Source organism: Mercenaria mercenaria, chromosome 2, assembly GCF_021730395.1.
Source record: "Mercenaria mercenaria strain notata chromosome 2, MADL_Memer_1, whole genome shotgun sequence".
NCBI classification, from domain to species: domain Eukaryota; kingdom Metazoa; phylum Mollusca; class Bivalvia; order Venerida; family Veneridae; genus Mercenaria; species Mercenaria mercenaria.
In genome coordinates, this window is record NC_069362.1 from 81,203,515 (window position 1) to 81,227,300 (window position 23,786).

General features: G+C 36.6%; 1 protein-coding gene across 4 annotated transcripts in view; it reads left to right on the forward strand.

The window, feature by feature from the left end:
- Positions 1 to 23,786, forward strand: part of LOC123564411 (PH and SEC7 domain-containing protein 1-like) — a 123,247-nt gene that overhangs the window by 21,207 nt on the left and 78,254 nt on the right. For all 4 annotated transcript variants that reach the window (XM_045357976.2, XM_045357978.2, XM_045357979.2 and 1 more), the window contains exon 2: positions 17,833 to 17,883. The gene's annotated coding sequence lies outside the window, so the exon portion shown is untranslated. The remainder of the gene's footprint in view (positions 1 to 17,832; positions 17,884 to 23,786) is intronic.

Sequence of the window (23,786 nt, forward strand, 5' to 3'; positions counted from 1 at the left end):
GCTTAGAACAATGCATCACAAGTTGCCCCCATTTGTAAAAATTTACTTGCCAGTGAATTATAGTCAAAACGGTTGCCCAAAGGGGTTTTGACTATTGGCAGGCAAGCAAATTTTAATCAGAGTTTTATTACACAACATTAGATTTTTGACCAATACACAGTCCTGTTTATCCCTTACCGTGCTGAATTTCTATAATGAATTTATCCATCTTTTGATTCGGACAGTACCATTAAGTGTTAAAAGGGGTGCTAACCAAAAATATACCGACTGAATGGCGAACAGTGCAGATCTTGATCAGACTGCACGGATGTGCAGGCTGATCATGATCTACACTGGTCGCAAAGGCAGAATCAATCATGTCCAGCATGATAAAGGTTATACACACAAAACATATAAATTTTATGTTTACATAGAAACTATTTTTGTATTTTTGCATATGATCAGAATGTTATGCCACCGAAGGGAGGCATATTAGTTTTCAACTGTCCGTCCGTTCGTCACAACGTTAACTTTTTGCATGAATGCACTTTACTCGCGAACCACTGCACCCAGGACCTTCAAACTTCACATGCTGATAACACCAAATTTGGTCTGTAGCATCATTATATGGTCCTCTCCCAAATTTGTTCAAATGGGGATAATTGGCTCCTTTTAGGGGCCGCTAGAGCTAAAAATAGAAATACCTTTAAACGACTTCTTCTCATGAACCGCTTGATGGATCTTCATCAAACTTGGTCTGTAGCATCATTATATGGTCCCCTCACAATTTTATTCAAATGGGGGCACTTGGCCCCTTGTAGGGGCCACTAGAGCTAAAAATAGAAATACCTTTAAACAACTTCTTTTCGTGAACTGTTTGATGGATCTTTATCAAACTTGGTCTGTAGCATAATTATATGGTCCTCTCCCAAATTTGTTCAAATGGGGATAATTGGCTCCTTTTAGGGGCCGCTAGAGCTAAAAATAGAAATACCTTTAAACGACTTCTTCTCATGAACCGCTTGATGGATCTTCATCAAACTTGGTCTGTAGCATTATTATATGGTCCTCCCCCAATTTTGTTCAAATGGGAGTACTTGGCCCCTTTTAGGGGCTGCTAGAGCTAAGAATAGAAATACCTTTAAACGTCTTCCCATGAACCGCTTGATGGATCTTCATCAAACTTGGTCTGTAGCATCATTATATGGTCCTCTCCCAAGTTATTTCAAAGGGGACAATTGGCCCCTTTAGGGGCTGCTTAAGAGCTAAAAATAGAAATACCTTTAAATGACTTCTTCTCATGAACCGCTTGATGGATCTTCATCGAACTTGGTCTTAGCATCATTATATTTGTTCAAATGGGGGCATTGTAGGGACTGCTAGAGCTACAAATAGAAAAAAAACTAGCTAACTGTAATAATGCATATTTTTTTTTTTTTTTTTAATTTTAAATTTAATGCTTTGTATACTTTGTCACAAGCAAGATCTAATGAGGTCAAGGTCTGCTTCAGGTGAGCAACTTAGGTCCATTTAGGCCTCTTGTTTTCTGTATTGCTGTGTTCGAAGTAAAGAATTCCTTTCTGGAAAACACTTGGCTTGCAATGATTGTCTCTGTAGCTATTATATTGATATGTTACAGTAAGTCAGTATGTCAGTGCAGTGCATTTTTATCTGGAATCTGCTTGAACATTTGCATTTATATTGGCAAGCTTCTCTACAATTGGAACATACAGTAGTCTAGCAATACATGCTGGAGTATGCTGGACTTCGAAATATCACAACTACATCGAATATTGTGATCTCAACTCCTCCTTCAGTTTCTGTGCAAATGAAATGAAATTTTGTATATATATCTTCGACATGACGTGGATATGGGTATATTATTGGGACTTCTGTGTCTGATAATTTTTTCTTGAGTTCTGCCCTGTTTTGATTTCGAACTGTTACACCAGAACAGAGCAACTCAACAGTTACTTCTCTTACAGTTCCCATCCAATTAAATGAACTTTGGTATACATCATCCACACAGAGTGGACATGCACATATTGTCTTTCATGCACCATTATATGTAATATTATGTCCCCCTATATATTGATTTGTCATTCGCTTTGGTCCATCGGCCGGTAGAGTGAACAGTTTCTGCCCCATAACTTGATAACCACTTGACCCAGAACATTTAAACTTGATAGCATCATTGGGCTTATGAAATAGATGGCCCTGATGTTTCTGGGGTCAGTTAGATAAAGGTCAAGGTCACAGGGGTCTGAACCTTGAAAACAATTTCCGCTCAATGACTTGAGAACTGCAAACTTGACCCAGAACCACCAATTTAATAGCATGATTGGAGTTATGATGTAGATGACCCCTGTAGGTTTTGGGATCAGTAGGTTAAAGGTCATGGTCACAGGGGCCTGAACCTTGAAAACAGTTCCGTTTAATTTCTTGAGAACAACTAAACCTGGAAACTTTAACTCGATGACATGATTTGGCTTATAAAGAAGACGGCCCCTAATATTTTGGGGTTCAGTAGGTCAAAGGGGCCTGAACCTTTAAAATTGACAATATGGTTGGACTTAATATGAAGTAGATGACCTCATTCGTTTTGGGGGATAGTAAGCCACAGGTCAAGGCCACAGGGGCCTGAACCTTGAAGATTGTTTCTGCACAAAAACTTGAGAACCACTTGACCCAGAATCTTCGCATTGATAGCGTGATTGAGCTTATGAAGTAGATGACTTCTGATGTTTTTTGGGGCAAGTAGGTCAAGGTCATAGTGATCATGGGGCTGAAAATAGGACAACCCATCATGTGGGCATGTATGTTATACAAACAACTCCTGTCCTGTCATCAGTGTTGACAGCATTTATGTTGTACATGTATTATTTTTTAACATAAAAGTAGTAGCTTTTGTACCTTGTAGCCTAATTGTAGGGACTGTTTTGCACTTTTTAGGGGCTGGTTTTGGTCTTTATAGGGACTGTTATTGTACTTTATTCAGATTTTTTTTGCACATTGAAATGATTGTTTTTAGCCAGACTATTTGAAGAAAAGGAAGAGCTATTGGACTCACATTGAACACTGACTTGAATTAAACAGGTTCCATAATTATTGCTATTTTTTACAAAATTTTGCCTCTTTTTTTGACTTAGCAATTTTTGGTTAAGCTTTTGTATGTAAGCTAGCTGGTATCTCATTACCATAGAAATGGGAATAGATTGAAACTTCACTCACTGCGATGAACTGACTTGCATTGCATTGGTTCCATAACTCTTCTTTGCATTTTTACAAAATTATGCCGCTTTTTTTTACTTCTGTCTCCATTCAGCTGACAAATCAGTTGATAGTTGAGCGTTGCTGTCCTCTGACAGCACTTGTTTTACTTCACAAGGACTGTTTTTTTTACTTTGTAGCAATTTTCTTTTCATCTTTTCATTGATACTACAGTGCAACCTCTGTAGAGCAACATCCTTTGGGAGATACAAATATTGACTGTTACGTAGAGGTTGTTGGTCTGGAGAGGTAAATTTGATAGTATATTTCAGCTTGGGGAAATTTTGATGATGTTGTTATAGAGTGGTTTTTGCTTAAGAGAGGGCTGTTCTGGAGAGGTTGTACTGTATATGCAATACTATACTTGAACATTATATAAAAGGATACAATACTAAAAGATCTGAATGACTAGCTTTAAACTTGACTTTGTAGAACCTAGAAACTTACATGAAATGTTGCAGTGTAGAATGACCTTTTCTCCCAGACATATTAGAATTTTTGGCTTATTTAAAGTTGCAGAACTGGCTTAAATTAAATAGTCTGTAATAATTAAAAGAGGATATGGAATAATTCCAGACTGCACAAACTTATTTTGTCTGCTGTGATGGAAGAAATTTAAACATTTCAGTCACCGTGTATGATAAAATTGCACTTGGGGTTCAACTGCATGAGAATTTGGAATGCATCGAAGATCAATATAAAAAGAAATGTTTTGTGAATGAAGATTTAGACGTTTTGAGCTGAACTAGTAATGCAATTTAAGAACATTATATACTGTGTCATGCAAATTCATTTATGGCCTGTTTCACTTTACTTTGTCTCTGCTGTAATTTATGATACAGGAGAAATGTCTGCCTCCATTGTTTAATCAAAGTACTGAGAGGACTGATGGGGGCAATGCTTTGCAGTTTCAAGACTTGATGTAACCCATTCATGTCATGGAAGTACATGCAGGCTAGGGCTGTCAGCGATAGAAACGATATCGATGTATCAACAATATTTTTTGGTCAATCGATTATCGATTCCCTTTTTAAAAAATCGATATTTTACACAGAGAAAAAAAACTATCCAGATGCACACTCAGACCCTCTAAAACAACTTTTCTGCCTGCAAAAATGCGCCCTAAGTAATGGAAGTTGTCAATAAAGGTCATGTCTAAACTTGTCCCGTAGCAGTCTTTTCCAACTAGTCGGCACTACCTGTATGGGGAAATACATAAATACAAATAAAACACATGAAAAGCATGCAATTAAACTAAAAATAACATTAACAAGAAGGTATATAGCATATGGGCCTAGTTTCAGGAAAATTGATAGTTAGGTTGGCCATGACCAGCAGATGACCCCTATTGATTTTGAGGTCATTAAGTCAACGGTCAAGGTCACATTGGCCAGGAACAGTTAAACAGTTTCTGATCTTCTTGTCCAAAACCATAGGGCCTAGGGCTTTGATATTGGGTATGTAGCAAAATCTAGTGGTCCTCTACCAAGATTGTTCAGATTATTTCCCTGGGGTCAAATATGGCCCCATCCCGGGGGTCACATGGTTTATATACACTTATATAGGAAAAAAATTTGAAAAACCTCTTGTCCAAAACCACAGGGCCTAGGGCTTTGATATTTTGTATATGACATCATCTAGTGGTCCTCTACTAAGATTGTTCAAATTTTTCCCCAAGGGTCAAATATGGCCCCGCCCTGGGGGTCACATGGTTTACATAGACTTATATAGGGAAAAACTTTGAAAATCTTCTTGTCCAAACCACAAAGACTATGGCTTTGATATTTTGTAATGTAGCATCAACTAGTGGATCTCTACCAAGGTTGTTCAAATTATCCCTCTAGGGTCAAATAGGCCCCGCCTCAGGGGTCACATGGTTCATATAGACTTATATAGGGAAAAACTTAGAATATTCATGTCCATAACTTACATTATTCAGATTTGGACCACATGTATAGTTTTGAGTGGCAAGATGAACCTTGACATGAGTTGACCTTGATCTTGACCTAGTGACCTACTTTCACATTTCTTTAGCTAAAGCCATCAAATTTGGACCACATGCATAGGTTTGTGTACTGAAACAAACTTTGACCTTGTTATTGACCTAGTGACCTACTTTCACATTTTTGAAGGTACATACTTCAAATTTGGACCATTTGCATAGTTTTTTGTTCCAAAATAAAATTTGACCTTGATTTTGACCTAGTGACCTACTTTCACATTTCTCAAGCTACAGCCTTCAAATTTGAACCACAAGCATAGTTTTGTGTACTGAAATTAACTTTGATCTTGAGATTGACCTAGTGACCTACTTTCACATTTCTGAAGGTACAGGCTTCAAATTTGGATCACTTGCATAGTTTTGTGTTCCGAAATAAAATTTGACCTTGATTTTGACCTAGTGACCTACTTTCACATTTTTCAAGCTGCAGCCTTCAAATTTGAACCACATGCATAACTGAGCATATAATTTGTTCCTTGTGCAATTACTAAATGCATCAAGGGGGGCATTTCATGTTCGACGAGCTCTTGTTCGCAAAGAGTCCGCCGATATGGATATGCACCGTGCAATTGTGTATTAAATTTTAGTAACTATTTGAAATTCAATTCATATTTATGCAACTTGTGTGGACAAGACATTTTGATTAATGATTTACAGCTGATTTCAAGATCAAAATATATAATTATACATAATATACAATCACGAATAAGGACGGTCCGACTAAGTACATAAATTTGCCTTTAAGCTTTAAAATGTTCTTAATAGTTGGTGTTAAACAAAAGTAATCTGTTCATAGTTGATTTTACGAATTCAAACAATGAGAGAAAAAATCTACTGCCGATTATTAGATTAGATAATATGATAATTATAAAAGATCAAACTGTCAAATTAATTTCCCCTAACCAAATAAGTCATAAATTCAAACTGATGAATAAGTAATGAATTTTTTCGGCCTATTCTATTTCAAGTAAAACACTGTTTTTTATGCCCCTGAAGGGAGGCATATAGTTTTTGAACCGTCTGTCGGTCTGTCAGTCTGTCCGCAATTTTCATGTCCAGTCCTATCTTTGTCATCCATGGATGATTTTCAAATAACTTGGCATAAATGTGTACACAGTAAGACGACGTGTCGCGCGAAAGACCCAGGTCGTAGCTCAAAGGTCAAGGTCACACTTAGACGTTAAAGGTCATTTTTCATGATAGTTGGGCGTGTCCGGTCCATATCTTTGTCATCCATGGATGGATTTTCAAATAACTTGGCATGAATGTGTACCACAGTAAGACGACGTGTCGCGTGCAAGACCCAGGTCCGTAGCTCAAAGGTCAAGGTCACACTTAGACGTTAAAGGTCATTTTTCATGATAGTGCATTCGTGTCCGGTCCATATCTTTGTCATCCATGGATGGATTTTCAAATAACTAGGCATAAATGTGTACCACAGTAAGACGATGTGTCGTGCGCAAGACCCAGGTCCGTAGCTCAAAGGTCAAGGTCACACTTAGACGTTAAAGGTCATATTTCAACATAGTGCATTGATGGGCGTGTCCGGTCCATATCTTTGTCATTCATGCTTGGATTTTAAAAATATTGGGCATGGATGTGTACCACAGTAAGACGACGTGTCGCGTGCAAGACCCAGGTCCGTAGGTCAAAGGTCCTAAACTCTAACATTGGCCATAACTATTCATTCAAAGTGCCATCGGGGGCATGTGTCATCCTATGGAGACAGCTCTTGTTATTTTTTTTTATTATTCTTAGACATGTGAAAAGTATTTCATTTCAGCACTGTATTTTCTGAAATAATATTTTAGAAATAACACCTGCACGGAAAAGATATTTTAACAGATCGGAATCGGGATCTATAGGATGTTGCCGCATATTTATAGATTCGCCTACTGATAAACGGTAGTGATCGCTGCAAACTGATAAAGTTTCTCCATAATACACATCCACAACGGTGTCGAGGCACGGCGATGAAAAAATAAGTAATCTATCAGCTTATCAGTGGCATTGCAATTCCTTAGTAGTTGCTATTTTCACGCAGAATCATGAACACATTTTGTTTTGAGCGTATTGAAACTAGTTATTGGATTTCAGGATAGGTCAAATGATCAAAACAAGTGTCGGTTTCAGAATCCATCACGTGATCAAATCAAGCGTCTTTATTATTCTTACGCTTAAGTAGATCTATTATAATTTATATTTATAATGCAGTTTAGTTTTCTTTAGATACTGTTGTTAATATAAAATGTATAGATCTATTTAATCATATTTGGATCAAAAATATAATTGCAAAATGCAATATTAAAGTTATGTTTGGTAAATACTTTGGAACTTGTTTTCTGTGTGTTGTCAGGTTGGTCATAAGCTCGACAAGAAAATTGAAAGACGGTTTGTTAAATCTGGGGACATTGCCCCCCAAAACCACTTACTTGAAGCATCTACAATTCTTAGACATTGGTTTGCATCAAAACTAGAAGAACTAGTAAAGTATGCCCCCTTCAAAGAAGGAGGGGTATAGTGTTTTGCAGATGTCTGTCGGTCGGTCGGTATGTAGACCAATCCGTTTCCGGATGATAACTCAAGAACGCTTGGGCCTAGGATCATGAAAGTTGATAGGGAGGTTGATCATCACCAGCAGATGACCCCTACAGGGATCATCCTAGGTCAAAATTTTAGGGAGAAGTGACTTCTCCCTCCACAGAATTTAGGGAGAAGTTGAGGAATTTAAGGAGAAGAATCGGCATAGCATTCAGTTTCCTGCCTATATATATCCACTTTCTATGGGTCTAGCTGTAACTTATAAACAGTAATTATTTAAGGATATTGATTCTTGCATTATCATTTTCATGATTTTTTAAATAAAGTACCGTAAAAACTCGAATATATCACGCTAGCATGTATATGACGCACCCCCGATCTTGTATCAAAATCTTGGGAAAAATGCTTACATTGGAATATATCAGGTACCGAAAAATCAGTCGAAAACGTTGTTTACAAAGTCGAAATCGGCCATTAGCGGTATGCGTAAAAACGATTTCTCGTGAAAATCACAATTGCTGCATAATCTGTTACAGACAACAGTGACAATAATTGACAGACAAATTCTTTCTAAAGTATTTGAGAACTTTCTCAAGCTGTCAACACCTTAGCACTTTAACAGACGTGCGAACAAACATCTCATAATTATGGGCACATCAAAAGAGAAAATCGCAGCTAATTAGCGTGTTTGTTTAACAATGTACGAGCTGCTATATTGATCAGTAATAATTTGCTGGAAATAAAGAAATAACAAACGATCTGTTTTAATTGCAATTTATTTGAGCATCCTCGAAAGATAATGATTTTAATGATCAAACACCAACAACCCGGAACCGCGAATTTTGTATTTTGCCTAATTATTAAACTGACACATTATCCGGTGCTCTGGATATGTACGATACTTATTAATTAAATTTACAAATACAAAAAATTTAAACTCACAAATAAAATCAACTTTACCGTATATCATCAGAGGTTCTGTTCCGTACGTGTTTTTAGACCCGCCCAATAAAACGCTCTTCAAGAGGAGGTTAAAAAAGCACGGCCCAAAATGTAAACACATGACAGTCGACAAAATTGTCCGATTTTCACCGATATTTTCGGGTTTTCAAGCTGGAAAAAATGTTTGAAGCTCTACCTTGGTATATATTACGCATCCCTTTAAGAAAAGGAAAAAAATCGTAAAAAAACTGCATCATATATTCAAGTTTTTACAGTATAAACTTAGCTATGAAAAAGTCGCCTTTAAATTTTTATCCGAAATTTACATGTCCGAAACTCGTAAATTTAACAGGTGCATGATCAAAACGCCGTGAAATTTTTCATTCATGTTTCGATTCTCGTGATTTTATAATGCCTGATTTTTGCATCAACTTGTTCAGATTTATACATTTAATTTAATTATTTATTTTTTCGAAAATAATACCGAACTCGTAGATATATATAATGGCGATCTTTTTACAATATTTTGTACGGCAGTTTATGCATCAAGTTTTACAGCTTTAAGTAAACAGATAATAACTCGCTGAAAAACTCGGCGATTCGGATTTCGCCCGGAGGCGATAATTAGGCAAAGTGGCCGACTTTAAAGCGACGATATCGCTCAAATCACCTTGTAGGATGATCCCTGCCCTATCGAATTTGAGATCAGTTGGTCAAAGGTCAAGGTCACAGTGACCTGGAACAGTTAAACAGTTTCCGGATGATAACTCAAGAAGCTTAGGCCTAGGATCATTAAAGTTGATAATGTGGTTGGTCATGACCAGCAGATGACCCCTATTGATTTTGAGGTCAGTAGGTGAAAGGTCAAGGTCACAGTGACCTGGAACAGTTAAACGGTTTCCGGATGATAACTCAAGAATGCTCGGGCTTAGGGTCATGAAAGTTGATAGGGAGGTTGATCATCACATACAGATGACCCCTATTGATTCTGAGGTCAATACGTTAAAGGTCAAGGTCACAGTGACCAGGAACAGTTAAATGGTTTCCGGGTGATAACTCAAGAACGCTTGGGCCTAGGATCATGAAAGTTGATAATATGGTTGGTCATGACCAGCAGATGACCCCTATTGATTTTGAGGTCAGTAGGTGAAAGGTCAAGGTCACAGTGACCCGGAACAGTTAAACGGTTTCCGGATGATAACTCAAGAATGCTCGGGCCCAGGGTCATGGAAGTTGACAGGGAGGTTGATCATCACCAGCAGATGAGCTCTACTGATTCTGAGGTTTATAGGTCAAAGGTCAAGGTCACAGTGACCAGAAACAGTTAAATGGTTTCCAGATGATAGCTCAAGAACGCTTGGGCCTAGGATCATGAAATTTGATAGGGAGGTTGAACATGACCAGCAGATGACCCCTATTGATTTTGAGATCAGTTGGTCAAAGGTCAAGGTCACAGTGACCTGAAACAGTAAATGGTTTCCGGATGATAACTCAAGAACACTTGGGGCTAGGATCATGAAAGTTGATAGGGACTGAGGTTGTTCATGACCAGCAGATGACCCTATTGATTTTGAGGTCAGTAGGCCAGAGGTCAGGGTCACATTGACCTGAAACAGTTAAATGCTTTCCGGACGGTAACTTGAGAACGCTTGGGCCTAGGATCACTTAACTTAATAGGGAGGTTGATCATGACCAGCAGATGACCCCTATTATTTTAACGTCAATAGGTCAAAGATCAAGGTATGACCCAGAACAGTAGAACTTTTATGTACAGTGACCCAATAATTTCTGTTCCTTGTGCAATTACTGAATGCATCAAGGGGGGCGTTTCGTGTTCTACGGGCTCTGGTTATAGTTGGACTTGTGAATTTTGTTTTAATCTAGATATCTTTAAACCACTATCCCAAACAAAAGTAATGTCCAACCAGTTAGGTTTGAGCTTTGATTCCTGTGTTTGTTTGATATGGAAATCAGCATCCCAAAAGTTTACATGTAGGCAGGTAGTCTGTGTACAGACCCTGTGTTTTGTTCACAGCAGATAACTCCTGAGGCTATTCAAATTTTGTGTAATTATGTCTCTGAATTTTCTTCTCAAAACACTGGATAATCAGAGCCAAGAAAGATTGGTCAGAATTTTTTTAAAGGATTATCCAGTCTAGCCAGTCTAGTAGGCAGGTTGCTCAGAAACTTTTGGACAAAATGCCTTCAAACTCTGCACAAGCTGTATGATGATAAGAGTCAGGTTATGTAACTCTTGACATAAAATTTACAAAATTGTTGCCCTTTTTTTTTACTGAAATAATTGTTTGTAAGCTAGCAAACTCAGCAAATATAGTGGAATTTAAGTCGTTAAGCACACTCTTTGTTACTAAATCTGTCTTAGAATAGGTATGTTAATATCTGTGTCTTTTATATATCACACTCAAAGTAACACTTTCAGCTATTTTCTGTTTGGAAGGGAGTTAATTGCATTCATATGAAAACATGAAATATACTTCAGGGATAGCATATAGCTCATTTATTTGTTGTTATGTATTAATGTCTGCAAAAGGTATGAATTAACAGATGGTTTTGAAATCGGACTGACCACATTTTTCAGTGTTGAAGTTTTACCTTTTAGAATTGGTGTGTTGGCTGCGAGTTTCTAGGTTATTTAAGCTGATATAATTGATATGCTACCACTGATTTTACTAGATTTTATGGTTCTGAAAACTAATGTACACCCGATAGGAAATAGATTGATAAGGTTTTATGTACAGGCAGATGTATGAAAATAGTTTTACTTTGAGCATACAATATAATATAATGTGGGTCTTCTTTAAACTTTGTGTGGGAACTAAAATTTTATCAAAAAAGCTAGATAAATCAAAGTAGTGATGAAGTGATATTTGTTTGGTTTAATTTTTTTGCATCTGTTTATTTGCTGAAATGACTCAGGCACATGTACATAGATCAGGTAGCTAGCAGAGAACATATCATTTATGAAACTGGTCTGATAAAAAGGTATAATAAACCTTAAAATGTTTGGGGTTTTTTTTTGTCGTTTTGTTGTTACAGTTATTCAAAATCATATTTTGTTTTGCATTTTTTGATGCGTTGAAATACCACAAAATTAAATTATTTATAAAACTGTGTCAGGTCATGTATATTAAATGAAAGTAGTCCGGCATCATGCAATACAGAAGATACTAAACAGATTTTTTCTGCTTGTTTGTATTTACTTGTAAAATACCAGGGTTTTTTTTTTATTCTATAGCAGCAACCGAATATCGGCCTCGTCCCCAGCCGAGGATTTCCCCCACAGCCAAGGATTTCCCCTACTGCAGTTTGAAATTCCCCTACGTCCGAAAACAAACAAAGCAAGGGAGATTACTCCGTTAGTTCATATTGACGCTTTTCGATACTGTTTTACAACATCATCGGTTCCGATACCAAGCGTAAAAAAAGCTAAAATATCAGAGTCATTTTCGAAGGTAAACGGGGATTGTTAAAAAAAACTTCTTTTTTCATCGGCAAAAGACGTAAGTTTATGTCTCATATTACGAAGTTGCAGGAATATGTAATAAAACATAAGTTTAAAGTGTTTATTATGCATAATTGTAAATTCCCCCTTGAGTGAAAAAAATCCCCCAAAATTGCTCGTCGCGTGCTATTTTCTTCCCCCAATGACAGGCTGGGGCCCCTTCACCCAGTCGTAAAAAAAGACCCTGAATACAAGCTGCATTTTTGACAGGATTTATATAGGTGTATAATAAAAGTAGTTATTTCAGATTTGTAGTTTATAAGAAGCTATTTATTAGGAATGAAGGAAACATAGAGGCATTTGATCTGGAATAAATACATCAAGATAACAAAATATGTGCCAAGTTGATAATGGAAGTAATCAGCTGCAGACAGGCTCTCTCTCAAAATCACTATGTTAACGGTTTCATGATGATGAAAGATAAACTATATTGAACTGTATGTTCCCAGTATCCTTTAAAACCTAAAGAGCAAGATAACATGACTTTTTAAAAACAATATTTTGCACTAAATTGTTTCCACAGGTTAATGATTTCCTACTCTCAAAGGAGTCTGTATTGTTACTAGTAATATTACTCTTGACAGTCTGTGAAATGACAGAAAAATGAATGTAATAACTGTTGGTTCAATAACTTCCAACATTTTTTTAAGCTCGGCTTTTTGAAGAATAGGGGAGCTGTCCTACTTGCCCCGGCGTTAGCATGAGCGTCACACAAATGTTAAAGTTTGCGTACCACCCCAAATATTTTCAAAGTCCATTGCAATATTGCTTTGATATTTTGCATACTTGTTTACCATCATGACCCCAGTCTGTAAAAAGGAGGAGGCAACTCTATCAAGCATTTTGACTGAATTATGTCCCCTTTTCGACTTAGAATAAATGTTAAAGTTTGCGTACCACCCCAAATATTTTCAAAGTCCATTGAGATATTGCTTTCATATTTTGCATACTTGTTTACCATCATGACTCCAGTCTGTTAAAAGGAGGAGGCAACTCTGTCAAACATTTTGACTGAATTATGGCCCCTTTTCGACTTAGAATATGCTTATTGTAATGTTAAAGTTTTACTCATAGCTTATATTATACTATCAAGCACTGAGAATAGTCGAGCATGCTTTCCACTGACAGCTCTTGTTAGTTCATCTGAACCATAAGAGTCCTTGATGAGCTGTTAGTATAGACAGATGGTTTGGCATTCATTGTCTTTTGTATATGGTTGACAATTTTACTTAAACATCGTATTCAAGCTTGAATGAACTTGTAATCCACACTTTTGGGACACCAGAGCGAAAAGCTTTAAACAACAGAAGCATGCTTGCATGGACCTTTCTTTTTAATGTGACCAAATGTTTCTTACAGGGCAGAATTGAGAAAACCTTTAAAATGGATGACTTTTGCTCATGAATGATTTGGTGCTGTGGCACAGTCATGAGACAAGATAGGATAAGTCAGTGTCAGTTTTACTTTAATTTCTTTCAGTTAGTGATCGAGTGTTTGTCTATCTACCTTTTCCTGTATTTATCATAATTGTGACTTAGACAGTATAGAGAAGAACATGTTTGCTTCATACTTGATTTCTTGTTATGATTAGTTTTTACTGATTAAAAACCTTTTTCCTGTTATTAAAACTGAAAGAAAATTCTATGTTTTGTCAGATTGCCATCACTGCAGTTAATTCACTAGGTTTTGTGATTAAGAAAATATGAAACATCAGTCAATTTGAATTATTTAGGTAGACAATAATGAGTTATCTAAATTGTTAATTGTCTCTTCTCTTAAAAATATTTATTGTTGTATAACGGAAGAAAAAACATGTTTAGAACATTGTACAATATCACAGTCCCAATGTTCAGGCCACCCTTTGGAGTCTAAGGTACATTTTCTTGTAAGTTTATGTCTGTTTAATACCAGTAGAAATATTTAATAGAATGAGTTTTGGGCACACCAGTTTGCTTTGTTAATGCCCATTTCCAAGGTTCTTTGAGCACAATAAGATGGCTTATTGTGTCCATGACCATGGTCCTATGAGCACAGTAAGATGAATTGTCATGCCCATGACCAAGTTTCTTTTAGCACAAAAAAGTTTGGTATACCTATGACCAAATTTTGTTCAGTACAAAGATGATTTGTCATGCCTGTGACCAAGGTTTATTCAGCACAAGGTGATTGGTAATGCCCGTGACTAGGGTTTGTTCAGCACAAGATTATTAATTTTGTCATGTCCATGACCAAGGTTTGTTCAGCACAGATTATTTGTCATGCTTGTGACCAAGTTTTGTTCAGCACAAGATGATTTGTCATGTCCATGACCAAGGTTTGTTCAGCACATTTTATTTGTCATGCTTGTGACCAAGTTTTGTTCAGCACAAGATGATTTGTTATGCCTATGACCAAGTTTTGTTTAGCACAAGATGATTTGTCATGCCTATGACCAAGTTTTGTTCAGCACAAGATGATTTGTCATGCCTATGACCAATCTTGTTCAGCACAAGATGATTTGTCATGCCTATGACCAAGGTTCAGCACAAGATGATTTGTTATGCCTATAACCAAGGTTTGTTCAGCACAAGATGATTTGTCATGCCTATGACAAAGGTTTGTTCAGCACAAAGATGATTTGTCATGCCTATGACCAAGGTTCAGCACAAGATGATCTGTTATGCCTATGACCAAGGTTTGTTCAGCACAAGATGATTCGTCATGTCCATAACCAAGGTTAATTCAGCACAAGATGATTTGTCATGTCTTTATTTGTCATGCCTATGACCAAGGTTTGTTCAGCACAAGATGACTTGTCAATACATGTCATTCTTTGCCATGTCCATGACCGAGGTTAATTCAGCACAAGATGATTTGTCATGCTTATGACCAAGGTTTGTTCAGCACAAGATGATTTGTCATGCCTTTGACCAAGGTTTGTTCAGCACAAGATGATTTGTCAGGCCTATGTCCAAGGTTTGTTCAGCACAAGATTATTTGTCATGCCCATGACCAAGTCCTGTTCAGCACAAGATTATTTGTCATGCCCATGACCAGGTTTTGTTCAGCACAAGATGCTTTGTCATTCCTATGACCAAGGTTTGTTCAGTACAAGATTATTTGTCATGCCCATGACCAAGTTTTGTTCAGCACAAGATTATTTGTCATGCCCATGACGAAGTTTTGTTCAGCACAAGATTATTTGTCAGGCCTTAGAATGACCAAGGTTTGTTCAGCACAAGATTATTTGTCAGGCCATAGAATGACCAAGGTTTGTTCAGCACAAGATTATTTATCGTGCCTTTGACCAAGTTTTGTTCAGCACAAGATGATTTGTCATGCTTATGACCAAGGTTTGTTCAGCACAAGATTATTTGTCATGCCTATGACCAAGTTTTGTTCAGCACAAGATTATTTGTCATGCCCATGACCAAGTTTTGTTCAGCACAAGATGACTTGTCAATACATGTCATTATATGCCATGTCCATGACCAAAGTTAATTCAGCACAAGATGATTTGTCATGCTTATGACCAAGGTTTGTTCAGCACAAGATGATTTGTCAGGCCTATGACCAAGGTTTGTTCAGCACAAGATTATTTGTCATGACCATGACCAAGTTCTGTTCAGCACAAGATTATTTGTCATGCCCATGACCAGGTTTTGTTCAGCACAAGATGCTTTGTCATTCCTATGACCAAGGTTTGTTCAGCACAAGATTATTTGTCATGCCTATGACCAAGTTTTGTTCAGCACAAGATTATTTGTCATACCCATGACCAAGTTTTGTTCAGCATAAGATGATTTGTCATTCCTACGACCAAGGTTTGTTCAGCACAAGATTATTTGTCAGGCCTTAGAATGACCAAGGTTTGTTCAGCACAAGATTATTTGTCGTGCCTTTGACCAAGTTTTGTTCAGCACAAGATGATTTGTCATGCTTATGACCAAGGTTTGTTCAGCACAAGATTATTTGTCATGCCTATGACCAAGTTTTGTTCAGCACAAGATTATTTGTCATGCCCATGACCAAGTTTTGTTCAGCACAAGATGAAAATACTTACCCAGCCTAGCAACCCTTAACACAGTTTTGTGTTCCTTAGTTAAAATGATTAGAATAAGCTTAGCATACATATTATACAGCTAGCATTGTAGTCACAGTCTTCAGGTTTAGCAGTATATCACAAAACAACAGAAATTTTTAGTAAATGAAAAACATACATCATGCCATTTGTAAAGAAATAGATGTAAACAATTGTCAAAAACGATGTTTTACCTAGAACTTTGTGTTAAGTTTAAACACTGGTACATTGTTGCAAATGCATCAAAACAAAGACATGTAACAGCTTTTTAAAAATGGTGAGTTTTTAAAGGCACTGAACTGTCCAGAAGTGTGGCCCCATCATGCAGTCCCTATCCAGAATTCAATACATATATGAGTAAATTGACAATGGTTTTGTAGAATAATGTACATGTTTTATATGCTGTTTAATTTTCATGTAAAACAATGCTTTCTTTGTATGATTTGGTGATGTTCAAACTTTTTTCTTCGAAACTTGGACCTAACTCTTAAATAGCACTATTACTGTGAATGAAGATTTTAAGATAGTATTTTATATGAAGACACTTATTTTTTTTTTAAAGATTTGTGTAATTAAATAAAACGATGGTATTTGTTTATGAATTTTTCACATATTTCAAGTCATGCCTTATAATAACAACATAATGCCTGCTAGTTTGTTTATAAATCTAAAAATTCCTGGAGTGATATAGAAACATAGTAATTTATGAGCCACACCATGAGAAAACCAACATAGTGCATTTGCGACCAGCATGGATCCAGACCAGCCTGCGCATCTGCACAGTCTGGTCAGGATCCATGCTGTTCGCTAACGGTTTCTCTTATTGCAATAGGCTTTGAAAGCGAACAGCATGGATCCTGACCAGACTGCATGGATGCGCAGGCTGGTTTGGATCCATGCTGGTCGCAAATGCACTATGTTGGTTTTCTCATGGTGCGGCTGAAACAGACTGATAAACTTGTTGCTGAAAAAAGTTTGTGATATATGAAGAAAAAAAGGAAATACATTGTTCTGTTATTATTAAAGTTACCATATCAGAATTTTAGAATAACTTATTTTTTGTATATTTGTATATATTCTGTTTTAATGGATATACATTATCGTAATGGTACCCTGTAATAGGACAGTCCCTGTAGCTTGTATTGTTCAGTCTTCAAGTGGCTGTCATATTTCAATAAAATTAATTTCAAGAATAAGAGGTAGAGCGGTGTTAAAATTTCCATAATTTATGGACTGTTGATAATTTTCCAACCTCAAATTGCCAAGTTGATGCAACATGTAGATCATTTATTGATAAATTTATTGCCAATTTTCTAATTTGTGGTGTTGGTGGCAGTGTTAACTGGCTGTCATCTGGTTGCTACATCTATTTAGATGAAATATATATAATATATAGAAGCTGCTGTTGGACGCCAGGGAACAATATATACCACAATCTTGTGATGAACTTGTTAATGAAATAGAGAGATAGATTATCATTATTTCTTGTAACAATATTATTGTCTTGCATTGCAGGTATGAGGCAGAGGAAGGAAACAGCACAGCCAAAATGTAAACAATCACTCGGTAAGATACTCCATGCACTTCATATATTTATTATACGCCCATTTTAGAAAATAGGGACGTATTATGGAATGGCTGGTAGGCCTGTCTGTCTGTCCATTTGTCATATTTTTTGTCTGGAGCAGAATTTTAAAAAGTTACAAAAATACACTTAAATGTAAAATTCATTAACTAGCAAAAAAAATTATGAAGAAGAAAATCACAAGAAAAAAGAAATAATGCTGTTGTCGTGCTTTGTTGATATTTGTATACTGAACCATTTCTAGTAAAATATCAAAATTTACACCTCTGTTTTCTTATAAATTATATTCATCTGTATCGTAAAAACAGTTTTTAAATGTATTTTTGTGACTGAAAAAGTAGGATGTGGTAGCAGGGGTGTGGAATTCCTAAGTTCGGCCGGCAGACGAGTGCATTTTTCATTCAGTTTGTCCCCAGACAAGCATACATTTTCAGGTATAAATTGCCAAAAAAAAACGGGAATAATTAAGTAACACTGTTGCTTGAAGTTTATGGAGGTGAAAAATAATCTTTTCTACGAAATCCATGTTTTACCCACCGCAGGTCTCTCGATTGCTGCAGTTTTGAAAAACCATACACTTGTGTCAAAATTTAGCATCTTTTTCTGTGTTCTGATTGGCACTTGGTCTCGGTCTTGTGTGATTTTGCACACGGTAACTCTACAAATAGAAACCGTAAACAGTTTAGTAAAACCTTTGTACAAATTTGTCCGCCGACAAAAACGGGAGTCTATAATAGGGTAAAAACAAAAATCAGAAGCATAAAGAGATTGCGAGTATGATTCTAAATGAGCCAGATCATTTCAAGAGTTGATTATCTAAATTTAGCTGGCTTCGCACGGGCAGTATTTCGGCATGGCATTGTCATACTGAATCTGTTGAAGGGTCCCCAGCCTCGCGGATGCGACTTCAGCCTTGTATACTGGCAAAAGTGTTGATAGCGCTTTTTTTTGCTACAGTTACAGTAATACAAATACTTGCCTGAAATAAGGAATATTTGGCAGTTTAATGCGGGTTTTTAAATGTTGAAAATCCGGACGTGTGAATTTTGACTGCAGGCAAGTGGATTTTTATCTCTTACTTGTCCGTGGACAAATGAAAAATATTGGGATTTCCACACCCTGGGGTAGTAAAATGAAAAAAATTATAACATAAGTAATTCCATATTTTTGAAATTTGTTGTTATTAACAGCATGTTGATAAAATAAAAAAGATACTTTAAATATTTTTTAAGATATTGGCAAAAAAGCAAATGGTAGTCCATGTATATATCCATTCGAGATTGCTTGTTACCCTATGTTTGTTTACATTGTACTGTAACATTGGAACTTTCTTCAGCCAGTTAAATCTTCTGAGAATCCAGAGAATGTTTATTAACTGTTAACTTAAAATTTGAAAAAAAAAAATAAAACTAAAATGAATTGAATCTTTTCTATTGGCATTTCTTAGATTTCCCAAGAGCTGTATAACTTCCCAGTAAATAAAGAAAGGAAGACAACCAAAACTATTTATAAGTTAAATTTCTTTTATAGAACATATAAACTTATTTCTTTATTTTAGGCATGACATCTTGTGCAATATCCATTCCTTTAAATGTTGTTTTCAAATTTTTGCTGAAGAACATGGTTATGAGAGCATAGTATGATGCCATATAACTGAAAAACATGGTTATGAGAGCTTGGTATAAGGCCATGTAACTGAAAAACATGGTTATGAAAGCTTAGTATAAGGTCATATAACTGAAAAACATGGTTATGAAAGCTTAGTATAAGGCCATATAACTGAAAAACATGGTTATGAGAGTGCAGTATGATGCCATATAACTGAAAAATATGGTTATGAGAGCGCAGTATGATGGCATATAGGTGAAAAACATGGTTATGAGAGTGCAGTATGATGTCATATAGCTGAAAAACATGGTTATGAGAGGGCAGTATGATGCCATATAACTGAAAAACATGGTTATGAGAGGGCAGTATGATGCCATATAACTGAAAAACATGGTTGTGAGAGCGCAGTATGATGTCATATAGCTGAAAAACATGGTTGTGAGAGCGCAGTATGATGCCATATAGCTGAAAAACATGGTTGTGAGAGCGCAGTATGATGCCATATAGCTGAAAAACATGGTTGTGAGAGCGCAGTATGATGCCATATAGCTGAAAAACATGGTTGTGAGAGCGCAGTATGAGGCCATATAACTGAAAAACATGGTTATGAAATCTTAGTATAAGGCCATATAACTGAAAAAACATGGTTATGAAAGCTTAGTAAAAGGCCATATAACTGAAAAAACATGGTTATATGAAAGCTTAGTAAAAGGCCATATAACTGAAAAACAAGGTGTTGTATACTGAAGAAACATAGAAAAAAATGTATAACAGTATGACAGAAATCTTTCCAAGCTACCTCAGTCAGAAAACAGGTTAGGCAACTTTTTCTTGTTGGGATTTTACAACAAGCATTAGAGGCAATTTGTCATTGTTGCTCTTTCACAAGGAAATTTATTCCGGGAACACAGTAACAGTTAGGTAAATTGACAGTTTTCACATATTACAGTTTCTGAATGCTTGTACCATAAAAAACATGTATCACAATGAACTACAAAATAATAGTGTTCAAAAGTATGTTGCTACAGACAAAAATAATATTATGATACAGTTTCCTTTCTCACCCACTTTTGACTAGGATTCTTTTCAAGACAGTCAAACCTCGCTAGAGCAAACACCGCTTGGAAAATGCTATGTTGTACATAGGTTGGTTGGTAACACTCTGGAGGTCACAATTTTGGATCCGTGTTAATGAGACTTGGTCAAAATGTTGCCCAAGATAAGTTTGTTATTGGGTCATCTGAGGTAAAAAACTAGGTCACTGAAAAAGTTAATAGGAAAACCTTTTAACACTCTTGAAGCCAAATTTTCTACCTCATGAAAGTTTGTTAGAATATTTATCTATAAAGTCTAGGTCAAGTTTGAGGATGGGTCATCTGGAATCAAAGACTAGGTAACCAGGTAACAAGTTCAAATTAGAAAAACTTTGTTAACAGTCAAGACACCACATTTTCTGCTGGCTGTTCATAAGACTGTCAGAATGTTAATCTTTATCATTTATGAAGCCTAAGTCAGGTTCAGAAAATGGAATAACCCAAGGTGAAAAACTAGGTCACAAGGTCAATCTTAGAAAAACTTTGTAGCTGCCATATTGTCTACCTGATCACCATGCATATTTATCAGCATGCTTGTCTCTATAAAATGAACAGATGTTTGAAAGTCACTTGGTGAAATCATAGAAAACCCTTGATAACACTCTAGAAGTAATATTCCCAGCTTGATGTTCACATGTTTGTTTCAATGAAATATAGGGTAAGTTTGGAACTGGGTTACCTGAGGTCAAAAACCAGGTCACTAGGTCAGCTCATGAAAAAAATCTTGTTTACCTACTTGATCTTATGAAATTTTATCAGTCTTTATAAAATCCAAATGAAGTTCAAAGCTGGGTCAGCTAGATCCAAGAGCTAGGTAACTAGGTCAAATAATTGAAAAAGATGGTTAATTTAATGAAATGCAAGTCTGACTGGATACAAGGTTAAGAACTAGATCAGGTGAGCATTACAGGGCCACCACGGTCCTCATTATAATTCATGGAGAAAGTGTCATAAAAAGTGAATATAAGTATAAATCAGACTCTTAAAGGAATGAATTTAAACAAATAACAAAATATCTCCAAGATTCACTCCTTACAGCAGAAAAAAACAACGCAAAATCATAAAAAGTATGCATTTAAAGAGGTTATACTGCAAGTATATTATGAAACTAAACTAATAATAAAGGTATTGAGTTCTGAAATTTCCCAGGAGTACAGAATTTAGATTGATTGCTTGATGAATTGTCATGTAATTATTGACATTTTTGCAGTGCATTAAAGTGAGAAACAATTGCTGCAATTTATTTTAACCAGATTGAATGATATCAAGATAAGATGAAATTGGATACAGTACAACCTTTTCCTCACTTGGGGCATTGAATTTCTTCATGTGAGGAAGCCATCCAGCTGGCTAGCAGAAGGTCTGTGGTTCTACCCAGGTGCCCGCCCATGATGAAATAATGCACAGAGGGGTATCTGGGGTCTTCCTCCACCACCAAAGGTAGAAAGTCGCCATATAACCTGTAATTGTGTCAGGGAGATGTTAAACCCAACAAAAACCAAAACAACAGTACAACATTTTTAGCTCACCTGTCACAAAGTGACAAGGTGAGCTTTTGTGATCGCGCAGTGTCCGTCGTCCGTCGTCCGTCCGTGCGTCCGTCCGTAAACTTTTTGCTTGTGACCACTCTAGAGGTCACATTTTTCATGGGATCTTTATGAAAATTGGTCAGAATGTTCATCTTGATAATATCTAGGTCAAGTTCGAAACTGGGTCACGTGCGGTCAAAAACTAGGTCAGTAGGTCTAAAAATAGAAAAACCTTGTGACCACTCTAAAGGTCACATTTTTCATGTGATCTTCATGAAAGTTGGTCAGAATGTTCATCTTGATGATATCTAGGTCAGGTTCGAAACTGGGTCACATGCAGTCAAAAACTAGGTCAGTAGGTCTAAAAATAGAAAAACCTTGTGACCACTAGAGGTCACATTTTTCATGGGATCTTCATGAAAGTTGGTCAGAATGTTCATCTTGATGATATCTAGGTCAAGTTCGAAACTGGGTCACGTGCAGTCAAAAACTAGGTCAGTAGGTCTAAAAATAGAAAAACCTTGTGACCACTCTAGAGGTCACATTTTTCATGGGATCTTTATGAAAGTTGGTCAGAATGTTCATCTTGATGATATCTAGGTCAAGTTCGAAACTTGGTCACGTGCCTTCAAAAACTAGGTCAGTAGGTCTAAAAATAGAAAAACCTTGTGACCACTCTAGAGGTCACATTTTTCATGGGATCTTCATGAATGTTGGTCAGAATGTTCATCTTGATGATATCTAGGTCAAGTTCTAAACTTGGTCACGTGCGGTCAAAAACTAGGTCAGTAGGTCTAAAAATAGAAAAACCTTGTGACCACTCTAGAGGTCACATTTTTCATGGGATCTTTATGAAAGTTGGTCAGAATGTTCATCTTGATGATATCTAGGTCAAGTTCGAAACTGGGTCACGTGCCTTCAAAAACTAGGTCAGTAGGTCTAAAAATAGAAAAACATTGTGACCACTCTAGAGATCACATTTTTCATGGGATCTTCATGAAAGTTGGTCAAAAACGATGTCATACTCAAAACTGGGTCATGTGGGAAGAGGTGAGCGATTCAGGACCATCATGGTCCTCTTGTTCTAACACCACCACTAGTATAGGCAGCAAATACCAAAGACAGATTTTACTAGCTTCTAAGTATGTTATTCTTTCAAAAACGCTGTTCAAGAAATGAGCCGTGCCATGGGAAAACCAACATAGTGGGTATGCGACCAGCATGGATCCAGACCAGCCTTCGCATCCGCGCAGTCTGGTCAGGCTCCATGCTGTTCGCTAACAGTTTCTCCAATTCCAATAGGCTTTAAAAGCGAACAGCATGGAGCCTGACCAGACTGCGCAGATGCGCAGGCTGGTCTGGATCCATGCTGGTCGCATACCCACTATGTTGGTTTTCCCATGGCAGGGCTCAAATAGTTTTACCAAAGATGTATTGTTCTAGATTGTTGGTGGAATTGAAAATCCGTACAAAGAGAGTTTTCAAGTTATATTTTGTTAAAAAGTATTTAGATTGACTACTCAGAGATGTCACCTTACCCAGTTGCTTTTAGGCTAAAGTATTATGGTAAGCATATCAATGTCACTTTAAACTTCTTTACTCACTCTTTGTCGTGAGTAAATCAATTATTCACTAATTTCATGTTCCTAACTA